Here is a 12,022-nt window from a genome sequence, read left to right as displayed (position 1 = left end):
GGGGATTTATACATCCAAACCAATAGGTCCTGGTGCTGAGAGCAGTATTTGAAGGACGGTCAGTTGTTCCTCTGAGAAACACAAAGATGTTCTCTGTTTCAGGCACAATGATTACTCCAGAGACTTGAGGAGTTTCAAGACAACAGAATTGCAGATAAGAAAGGAGATAGCTTGGGGAAGATAGACTGACTGCTTATGCCTACTGGGACTCTTCTGGAAGGCACATTATTGACTTCAAGGCAAGAGGCTATGAAAGTGTGCTTTTCCTTAAGACAGTAAGCTCTCTGTTTTCTGAAGCGAATGGAAAAAAAAGGGGCGTTTTGGTTCCCTATATCAGTTTCCAGAAATGAGTGTATTGTACAATGTACTTGAATCTACAATGCTACCGAATATAACTTATTGTTACTCAGATGATTCAGAAGACCCTCTGGGATCTCATTAAGATAAACAGCAAATATTTTGTGCTGCAGCTGTAGGGACAAGCCATTTCCCAGTGACTTCTAGCAATGAGTCAGAAAAATAAAAATAAATGCCTTTCTCTATTGTCACATATTCTAAGCCAATCATTCAATCAATTGGAATTTATAGTTTACCTCTTAACTGTCAGGGATTATACAGGTATGTGAGGAATATAAGGAAATGTCAGTGGAGGACTCATTGGTTGCAAATAGAGTTACATCTACATAGGTTCTTTGTCAGAGCTTAAGACTAGAACTCAGGATTGGGGTTTTGTGATGGGTTTGGTAGATCTGCCCCCAGTGTCCACCCCACCTGCCTTCTGCCACTTCCTGCACTGTAGTGGCTGGAGAGCCAAACACCCCATTTCCCAGACTCCCCTGACCTCAGGATGTACTCTGGATGTGATTTAAGTCCAGCCATTACTTTGAACTAGTGTAAGGTTTGGAAGGCAGAAATGAGCAGAGGCCATGCCTTTGCTGCTTCTGCTTTTTCTTTTAAAAGTCTGCTTGTAGAGGCATTTGCATTTTCTGCGGCAGCATTAGCAGAAGTTTGTGGGTGACAAGAGCCAGGTCACAGGGACCCTATCCTGCAGGTGAGGATTAAAGCATGTCTGGTTTGGTGGGGAGCCAGCTTCCTGTCCCTGAGGGCCACCACATTGCCACCACATTGCGGTGGCTTCCTGACTTTGACTGTCATACTGTGTAGAAGGTGGCAGGTTCCTAATCTTGGGATAACCAAGAGCTCCCTTGGTGACCCAGTTTGGCTACATGGTCTGGGGAGTCATTTCTGAAATCTCAACCTCAGTCTTTTTTTTTTTTTTTCGGTACGCGGGCCTCTCACTGTTGTGGCCTCTCCCGTTGCGGAGCACAGATTCCAGACGCGCAGGCTCAGCAGCCAAGGCTCACGGGCCCAGCCGCTCCGCGGCATGTGGGATCTTCCCGGACCGGGGCACGAACCCGCATCCCCTGCATTGGCAGGTGGACTCTCAACCACTGAGCCACCAGGGAAGCCCCTCAGTGAGCTTTTTAATGCCCTATGATAAACACTTCCGTGCTTCAATTTGCTAGGATGGCTTGTGTTCTCTGCAATTAAACCCTGCCCATGGCTGTGACTGGTAGAGGAGAGTTACAGGCAACAGACTCTAAAGAAATTGGAAATCTGGATTTGTTTTTTCTGACTTGATTAGGTTTGAGAGGAGCAACAATGACATTAGCATTAGAATATGGAATACTGGCAGTGCGTGACATGGAGTTGTGAAATTGTTACTTAATATATGGGTCACTTGGAATGAAGTGTACAGTGCAGGCAAGGCTTTGTTTGGTGCGCTGGGTGCCTGCTGACCACTATGGTGAGACTGAGGCATACAAGCACTGTGGAGCTGGGTGGCTGTTTTCACCTACATTAGAAAACTTTAAGAAAAAATGATCTGCTTAGGATTGTAAAGTTACTGTCGTAAGGCATGATCAGAGGACAAGAAGTGCCTGTGAATTTCTAGAAGAATCATTTATTTCATGTAGCTGCAGGGCTGATACATTCTAACATCAAATGCAGTCTGATCCTGTGGGTTGATGATTAAAAGATAATCTGAACTCACAGAATCACTAGGTCTCTTATGCGAAAGTTTGAGTATTGATTGGGAGAGAGTGAGACCATATGAATTGGGACCATTGGGTGGGTTCAACTGAACCTGAGTACAAAGATCTCCAAAACTCCATTGAACCTCTGTTGCCAGTAGAAGCATTTCCTCTGGCAATGATGTTTGATGAGGCTGGTCCAGCCTTTCTTAGAGACTCTGTAATGACCTTGCTGAAGGAGTTCCCTTGCAAGGAGATGCCAGTTTTCCTCTTACCACAATTCCTATCACTCATTGGTCTAGATCTATTACTAGAGTCAAATGCCATCATGAATTCAGAACAAGTACAATGTCTATCTTAGGAGGCAAAAGTTTACACACCTAGGGAATGGCAAGATTTTCTCACTTATACCAGCAAAAACCTAGGGAATATATGTGGGAATAAATTATGAGAATCTAGGCTAGAAAATAAGAAACATAATTTTAAATCTGGCTTACTTTATTGCTGTGGTTGCATTTTCTAGAGATTCTGGATTGTTCTAGTTGGAGCAGCTGGGAATGGTTGTAACTCTTGGCCTGACTGATTGACTGGAAATGGGACTCAGTGGTGGCCTAGTCAAAGGAAATTGAGGTATCAGAAACCTGTGGTATAACGTAGGGGGAGGAATCCAAACACTTAGGAGAAAGGACTATCGGGGTAGGTATTTCACATATAATCCAGTAACTCACTAAGACGGCCAGGGGACTGACTTTTCACCAGGGCACTGAGAAACAAAACTGTGAGAAGTACATCCTTGAGAAGTGTTGCAGTGAAGTCATCTGTAAGTCAGGAAGGTGAGAGATGCTGCTTTTGAAATGGACATTTTGATTGCAGTGGGTCTGCTGAGAACCTGGAGAGGCAGAGAACAAGTAGCAATACTTAAATGTTAGAAGCAAGGTGGAAACATCTTCTAGCAGCGCAGCCAGAGCAGCAATCTGATCTTTGCTGGTAGTTAATTGACCATCTGCCTTCTAGGAATGAAGAGATGGCCGTTCTATCAGAATCCACTTGTTGATATATATAATCAAAAATACTGTGCATCTGGAAAGTCATAGGCCTTCACAATTTCCAGTCCAGTTTATAAACCTAAAGCCACTGAATGAAGGGGAAACCAGAGCCCTGAGATCCTATCAAGAAAATGTACCATAAATATTTCTCCTATTCTTCCTCAAAGAAACCTGTAGCTATTTAATAAGTTAACTCTGCACTAGGAAAAGAGAACCACCAAAACTGATGAGGGCTGATTGGATTCTAGCTTTCATTAACATGAATCACCTAAGACTCCAAATACTACTGTGGTCCTTTAGAGGTGATAAACGAAATTTGGGTCTGAGCTTGTCTCTCAGTGGTCCCACTGAATTTGTGAAGCCCTCTTGTAATTATTTCCCTTACTCTTAAATGTGTAGTTGGAGTATACATTTCAGCAACTAAAGAGTAGCCACGTTGGTTTTGTGGAGTAAAAGCTATTAACTATGAAGTGTCCAGTGGAAGCCGGAGTAACCCCTACCCATCAAAATAGTAAACCAAACCAACCCCACCCCAAAAAAACACTGCAATCTATCTTGAGGAAATCACAGAGATTAGTGTCATCATAGAAGGCTTAAAATAGTGCAGGGATGATGATTCTTCTCATATCTACATTTAACTCATAGTAGATATACAAGAAAACTATGGGTCTTGGAGAATGACAGTGGATTACTGTAAACTTAATCAGTTGGTGATTCCAATTGTATTTGTTGTTCAACATGTCAATTTAACATAATTTCTAGCACCTGGAAGGGACCTATACATTTAGCAAATACTATTTTTTCCCTCTAGTTGGTAGAGAACACTAGATTCAGTTATATTTTACCTCACAGAGATAATAGTATACTTTCCCTGTTTATCTCTGGGCTAGGTCATGTATCAGATGCTCAGACATATTTTAGTTTTCAGGGAAGTTGATCATCACACCATGCTATGGAACATCATACAGGTCCACTGTGTTGATGACATCATTCACTTGAGCCTGGTGAAAAAGAAGTAGCATGTGTTCTTGGTAAGATGTATACATGACAGGATATTTAAAAGATCATAAAAATACAAGGGTCTGTTACTTCAGTAAAGTTTATGGAAGACCAATAGTCTGGAGCATTTTGAGATATCCCATCCAAAGTGAAAGACTAACTGTTGTACCTTCTGCTAAGAAAGAGGCTCAAGCTTGGCAGCTTTCTTTTGGCTTTTGGAGACAGCACACTGACCACGTCTGCATGTGCTACCTGGACTCATTTACTGAGTAACCTTAAGCTGCCCGCTTTATAGGGGGCCCAGAGCATAAAAAGGAATAGAAGCAGGCTGCCACTTGGCCTAATAATCCAGTCGATCTAGGGGTGACTTGTAAAGGAAAAAATTCAGTTTTTTTCTACTGCTTAGGGAAAACCCCAGTTCTTCCTGACTGTGTGTTTCTTCCCTGAGAGTTTCCTTTTCTTTTACATAGACACTTCAATTCTGACACTTCTCATCACCAAATGGATGGGAGTTTCCCCCACACCAATCAATTCTCTTCAACACCAGCTGCGTATCCTACAATTTAACTCAATTCTTACACTATCTCAGTTCCATAAGACCCCTCCCCACTTCAGATGCCAGTTAACACCTGTGCTTCTGACCAACGGGCTATAGATCAGAGGCTCCAAAACCACCCCCTTGGGTTTGATTAATTTGCTTGAGCATCTCACAGAACTCAGGAAAACACTTAATGACTACCAGTTTATTAAAGGATACAGATGAACACCCAGATGAAGAGATACATAGGAGGAGGTCTGGGAGGGTCCTCAGGAGAGGACCTCGGGGACATAAGCTCTGGCACTGGAATTAGGGTGCGTCATTCTTCCAGGGTGTGTGTGTGTGTGTGTGTGTGTGTGTGTGTGTGTTCATCAACCCGGGAGCTCTCTGAACCTTGTACTATTGGGATTTTTGGAGGTTTCCTCACATAGGCACAATCAATTATTAACTCCATTTCCAGCCCCCCTCCCCATTTTGGAGAAGTGTTGGAGGGGGAGAGGTGCTGAAAATTCCAAGCTTCTAATCATGGCTTGGTCTTTGTGGTGACTGGCCCTCATCCAAGAGCCATCAGAAGCCCACCCAGAGTTGCCTCATTAGAACAAAAGATGCTCCTACTGCTCTTACTACTTAGGAATTGACAAGGCTTTAGGAGCCCTGGGTCAAGGGCTGGGTCAGATATAAATACTAGAACACGAGATGATCTTAGTGTTCTTATCACTTAGGAAGCTACAAGGGTTTTAGGAGCTCTGTGCCAGGAACCCAGGGCAGAGACCAATATATATATTTTCAACTATCTCACATGACTGGAGTGTCTTTATCAGATGAGGATGGTGCATGGAACCTATAGGAGTATGGAGCCTCTACAGGAGTGATACAGTACACATCCCTAGAGTTTGGAGCAAAGTTATCCTGTATTTGTCAATTGATTACTCTCTCTTTGAGAAATAGGCCTGGCTTGCTTCTCATGGTCAAGTGACCATGTGACCTGAGCTGTCTGTCATGGGCTGGGTGTTATCTGATTAACCAAGCTATAGGAATGGGTCTTCTCCTTCTTCATTCTCCAACACTTTATGATTATGTGGTCTTGAAGGATGAGTACATTGCATGAACAAAGTTCTCACACTGCCAGGGCATCACCTACTGCTGCATCGCCCTCTCCCTCAATCAATACCTGTAGATCCTTGGGGTGAGCCCAATGAAGAAGTTACCCTAGAAAGAAAAAAGTCAAGCCTGGTTTATGAATGCATCCATATGATGTGCTTGTGTCAGCTGAAAATCAGCTTCTGTAACATTACAGCCTCACTCAGCAGTGACCTTGAAAAACAGTAAGGAAAGAAAATCTCTCTGTGGGAAGAACTTGTCAATGTTGCTTGAAAATAAAGATGTTCAGATGTCCAGGTCAACACAGATTCATTGGTAATGGCTAATGGGCTCTGGATTAGCTGGGTGGCCAGAGATTTGGAAGGAAAAAGATTGGAGGACTGGTATCAGACTGGGGTAGAGGTGTGCAAATGGAACTCTTAGGATGGGTACAAAGTAGGAAGATATGTGTAACCACATGTTTGTTCAAAATAGGGCATATTTTGAGGAGAAGATGCTGAAAAATAAATTGGACACATTGACCTGTTTTTTGGATGTCTGTAAGCCTCCTTCCTCAGTCTGATGGATTGTTTCCTCATGATTAGATTCAGGTTATGCATTTTCATCAGGGTTACTACATAACTAATGTTGTATCCTTCTCAGTCAAAACATCAGGAAGCACGTGATATCAATTTGTTCTGTTAAATTGGAACTTGAGATTGCTATTCACCATTTTGGCCACCATGTGCAAATGAACCAACAGGCAAAAGAGGGGTCAGTACTATGTCAAAGGAGTGTTTCAGCCCAGTTATCAAGAGGAAATAGTGTTGCTGCTTTACTATGGGAGCAGGGAGAGGTATTTTTGGAATCTGGAAGATCCTCTGGGACACTTCACAGAAGTGCCATGCCCAGTGGGTAAAAGTTAAATTAAATTATATATTCAATATGCATTTTAATTTAATTTATATATTTAACAATAACTTTTAGTGGAAGGTTACAGAAATCTAGTATAGTCAGGATCCCTGAGGGTTTAGATCCACTAAGAATGAAGATCCGTGTCACTCTACCAGCTAAATAACTTGGCCCAGCTGTTATGCTGGCTGAGGACAAGAGTAACTTATAACAGGCTGTGGAGGAAATAAGTTGTAAATACCAACTGTAGACTTCCAGCTGCCTCTGGAACTATCATGACCACAAATGAATTCTTCCTTGTTCCGTTATGTGCTTTTATATACATTAACCATTTTCCCTCCTCCCTTTCCATTTTTCTCAAAACTTTATAAATGGTCTACTGATAGTGGTTAATTTTACAAGTTAATTTATATAGCATGGAATATCATGATGGAATTGTTACTGAACTAGAGAAGGAATAAATATCACCCAAAGATAGATACAGAGACTTATGGAACTTTGGGTGTTCCCTTTTGAGGGGAGGTGAGTACATTTGTTTTTTGTTTTTTGGATTTTTTGGTACAGGGACAATTATGTTATTGTTTGGAAGTTTAAATATGGAGAGAAGGTAAGTATGGATGTTGAATAGCCAGAGGAAGCTTCTATGGCATTTATGGTGGATTGGTGCTCAATATCCATTCAAGTTTTCTTCTGTGAACTTTCCCAATCTGCAGAAGTTAGAAAGTTAAAAAAAAAGAAGTTTCTGTTTTTTTCTTTTACCTGGACTCTCTTGCAGCTAAGGTTTTGGAATTTGTTAGGCTGGGCCAATCAAATACATTTGTGCAAGATTTGGAAGGCAGAGTGGAATGGAGGCTGTATTTTTGCTGTACTTGCTTTTTTTTCTAATAAGTTAAGGCATGGAGGGATTTTTTTCCCCCTGAGGCAGCATTAACATAGATACCAGTGTCTAGGAACTCAGTTGGTTTGAGTACTAAAAGGCAGAGCATGAGGCCTCCCTGCTGGTGTGTATCAGAGCAGGGATGGTGCAACTTCCTGATGTGGCAGGTTCCTCATTGTAGCAGCTTCCTGCCACAATTCTGGAGCCAGCCTCTTCCTGACCACAGAAGAGGCAGAAGCTCCTTTGGTGACCCATTTCTGCACTGAGACTTTTTGTTCTTGAAAGCTTGTCATGGAAGCTCTTTCTTCCGCTTTCCCAATGATTCAGTAAGCTTTTACAGTAAGCTTGTAATAAGTATTTTTCCTGCTTAAACCAGCTACAATGGATTCTGTTCTTTGCAAGTAAACCCTGATCAATATAGGGGCTTAGGAGCCCACTGTCCTGTGCCAATAGTTTACATGAGGAGCAAGCAAGGTTCAGGTGTAGCTTCTCTACTACTGCTTGTTATGCTTCTATTCTGGAGAGAAATCTATCACACCCTCTACGACAGCAATTCTTAAACTCAGCACATTAGAATTATCTGGGGAGTTTGAAAAATTCCTGGTTTATGAACTGTCCCCAGAGTAATTAAATCAGAAATCTCTATGTGTGGGACCCAGCATTCAGTGTTTGTTTTTTTTTTTTAAGGTTTAATGTTATTTATTTTTGGCTGCGTTGGGTCTTCGTTGCTGCGCGCGGGCTTTCTCTGGTTGTGGCGAGCAGGGTCTACTCTTCATTGCGGTGCGCAGGCTTCAGTAGTTGTGGCTTGTGGGCTCTAGAGTGCAGGCTCAGTCGTTGTGGCTCACGGGCTTAGTTGTTCCGCAGCATGTGGGATCTTCCCAGACCAGGGCTCGCACCCGTGTCCCCTGCCTTGGCAGGTGGCTTCTTATCCAGGGCACCACCAGGGAAGTTCAGCATTCAGTATTTTATTTTTTTTATTTATTTTTATTTTATGTTTTTTTTAGCTAATTGGGCCTCTCACTGTTGTGGCCTCTCCCTTTGTGGAGCACAGGCTCCGGACGCGCAGGCTCAGCGGCCATGGCTCACGGGCCCAGCCACTCCGCGGCATGTGGGATCCTCCCGGACCGGGACACAAACCCGCGTCCCCTGCATCGGCAGGCGGACTCTCAACCACTGCGCCACAAGAGAAGCCCTGGATCCACTTTTAACCAGCATCTTGAATTATCTGCACACTGGGTCCTTGACTGAAAACTCATAATCTGTGCTTCCCTGGGGCCACACTAAATAGGAATGGGCGTGGAGTGAGGTTGCAAAAATGCAAACAAAGTTGGGCATCTCTGGCTCACTGGTTGCCCCCCGTCCAGACTGGCAGGCCCGTCAGCCTCACCCTTGCCTGCAATTCTCTTTGTAATTCCAGCGGCCCCTGACATTCCCTCCTCTCTGGGCCTGAGGTTGGCCTCATGGGCCCCGGCTCCTATGTTGCTGCTCTGGCCGCCTGGAAACTTCTCTCTCAAGCTAAATTTGAGGCACAATTATAGGCCCTATATAAGCTGTCATGGGCTTTCCTCAGTCTCGACTTTCTATTTTTATTTATATTGTCTCTGCTACTGATTCTTTATTCTAACTTTTATTACATCACAATGTTATTGTACGGGTTTTGGTGAAAAGCTCTTCAAATCCTCCACGGACTAATACAGAACACAAATTAGTATACAGAATAGTAACACTGATGTCCCTGTCCCCATCGAGAGACTGGGGATGGTGTCAGCCGTGTATTTTATGTCTCTACATTGAAAGCGCAGAGGGGATGATGCCAATGTCGCCTATTCAACTATGTGGATCAAGGAGGTCTTGGTTGCCTGGGTCAGAAAAGGGGAGCTTTACCCAATCAGGCACTTTTTCCAGATATTCCAGATAGACAATGATCAATGAAACGATAACCCACCAGGATTTAATCTCGGGACTGAGTAGGTATGAAAAATGATCACCTGGGTTTTTCATTTTTGTGAAACAAACACACAAACCACCCTCCGCCCTCAACAAAAACAAAAACCACCTAAATATAGCTCACTGAATTTTCAATCTTGGGAAAATGTTTTTCATAAATAAAAAGCATAAAATTTTGGCTCAATTGGCAGCATCTAATAATCAAATTTAGGAAAAGGTCGTTTTGGATGGTGCACCTAGGGTAGAAGCTATCCCGAGGAAAACTTGGAAAACTTGTCTGTCTGACTCTTGGTCTCTCCTGGTCTCTCCCCTTTCTCTCCCTCCCCACCTCTTACTGCACGTTCCTCCTCACTTCTCCTCCCTTCGCCTGACACTGGATGCAGTTTCCATGCGGGCCCCACTGTGGTGCTAATAATAGCGAGAGCTGCTGTTTATCAAGCCTTTACCACTTGTCAGGCGCTGTGCGAAGCGCCCTAGATACATTACCGCAGTCCTCCCAGAGGATGGGCATATTTGTGTAATGAGCCCGGACAGACATGGTGCCTAATAGCTCCATTATATCCTTTGTCAGCACTCCAAATAACAAAGTTATTGGTATTCTTGACTTTTTCATGTTTGGTTTAAAATATATTGGTAAATATGATGCTGGCTACAGAAAGGAACTAGCAGGCGGGCTATAGGGAATTGGGGTTAGACTTTACATATTTTTTAATCCTTTCTCTGAGCAGGAATTACTGGTGGTAGATGAGAGTCCTGGGAGCTGTTGTTTCATATTGAAATTTAACTGCTTCCTTCCCTGCAGTAAAAAAAAAAAAAAAAATACTGGTACAGATGATTAAGAGCCTAAGATGTAGGAAAGTGCTAAGTTTTGAACTCAACCTCTCCTGACAGGCTCAGTATGAACCATGATTTTCAACGCTTCGTCATATGAGAACAAAAAGTACCAGGTCTCTGTGCTGTATATTTTGCAGGCAAGATGCTCCAGGCTGTTTCTGGAGGGTCTGACCTTTTGGATTGGAGCAAATGTGTCTGGAGAGGGTGATAGGTCAGTAGAGGCTGAGATTTTTGTTTCTGTTTTTTCCTCCTCCTGGACCGTATACCACCTTCCTACCTTCCTCACTGTCCTAGTGATCCCAACAGAGTACAGAGTTTTCCAGAGTTCCTCTGCTTCACAGGTAAAGCCCTACAGATTTCTTTTAAAGTCAGAATCTTTGCGACTTCAGGGACCGCCAAATGTTCCCCAGTCAGGCAGCCCTGTTCTCACACAGGGCCACAGAGCCAGCTTGTTGGGGCATGAGGACAGCAAGGGAGCACAGTCTTGCATCAAATGCTGAAGATCTTTCACCATATTGCTCTGACAGTGAGGCTAGAAAACCACAGTTGAAAACTGATGCAACAGGATAGAAGGGGCTGGTAGCACGGGGAGTTAAGTTACCCTTGATAAAGGGAAGACAGAAAGGAAAATGAAAAACAATATCTTGAGGCACTGAATTTAAATGACCAGCTGCATATTACCTGAGACCATTCCACATCTTTTAGGATGACCTAAGGGAATACAATTATGTCACTTAGAAGGAAAGTGATGAGTTATGTTAGAGAGTCAACAGAATGTCAGTTTTATTAACATGAATAGGTGTAGACAGCAGTTTCGTTCTTGTACTTGTCATTAATTTGTGAGTGCAAACTTCAATTAAAAAAATAAATTACTTCGGGGCTTCCCTGGTGGCGCAGTGGTTGAGAGTCTGCCTGCCGATGTAGGGGACACGGGTTCGTGCCTCTGTCCGGGAAGATCCCACATGCTGCGAAACGGCTGGGCCCGTGAGCCATGGCCGCTGAGCCTGCGCATCCGGAGCCTGTGCTCCGCCACGGGAGAGGCCACAACGGTGAGAGGTCCGCGTACCGCAAAAAATAAATAAAAATAAATAAATAAATAAATAAATAACTGTAGTGGGCTAAATAATAGCTCTCAAAGATATCATGTCCTAGTCCCTGGAACATGTAAATGTTTCCCTATTTCAAAAAATTCTTTGCAGGTGTGAGTTAAGAAACTTGAGATGGAGGAATTATCCTGAATTATCCAATGGGCCCTACATAATCACAGTGTAATCCTTTTAAGAGGGAAATAAAGGGAGACGACATATAAGGAAGAAGAGAAGGCAATGTGACCACGGAGGCAGAGATTGGAGGGGTGTGGTCACAAGCCAAGGAATGCTGACAGCCAGCAGAAGCTAGAAGAGGCAAGGAAGAGAATCTCCTCTAGAGCCTCTGCTGACCCCTTGATATTGACTCAGTGATGCTGATTTGGATATCTCACCTCCAGAACTGTGAGAAAATAAATCTCATTGTTATAAGCCCTCAAGCTTGTGGTAATTTGTTACACCTGTCATACGTAGGAAACTGATACACTTAACTTGAACCTAGGGAGTTAGATTCTTAAGTCATGAACATAGGTCTCTCTACTGAAAAATATGTCCATACCTGTATGTGCTTGTAGAGAAGGAGACACAAGAAATTGGCAGCAATGTTTGCTTCTTGGAAGGGGAACCAAGAGAGTAAGTGTCTAAAGTAAGAGGCAGACTTACTGTTCATT

At 43.2% G+C, this 12,022-nt stretch overlaps 1 long non-coding RNA gene across 1 annotated transcript; it reads left to right on the top strand.

The window, feature by feature from the left end:
* Window positions 1-995: 995 nt before the first annotated feature.
* Window positions 996-11,791, top strand: LOC308616480. The gene is made up of 2 exons (XR_014015722.1): window positions 996-1,051; window positions 11,466-11,791. It is a non-coding gene; the product is annotated as an uncharacterized lncRNA (long non-coding RNA).
* Window positions 11,792-12,022: the final 231 nt, after the last annotated feature.

This window comes from Mesoplodon bidens, assembly GCF_964165515.1.
Source record: "Mesoplodon bidens genome assembly, chromosome: 4".
Classification (NCBI taxonomy): domain Eukaryota; kingdom Metazoa; phylum Chordata; class Mammalia; order Artiodactyla; family Ziphiidae; genus Mesoplodon; species Mesoplodon bidens.
Note: the sequence above shows the minus strand (reverse complement) of the source record. Positions and strands in the feature narration are given on the sequence as shown.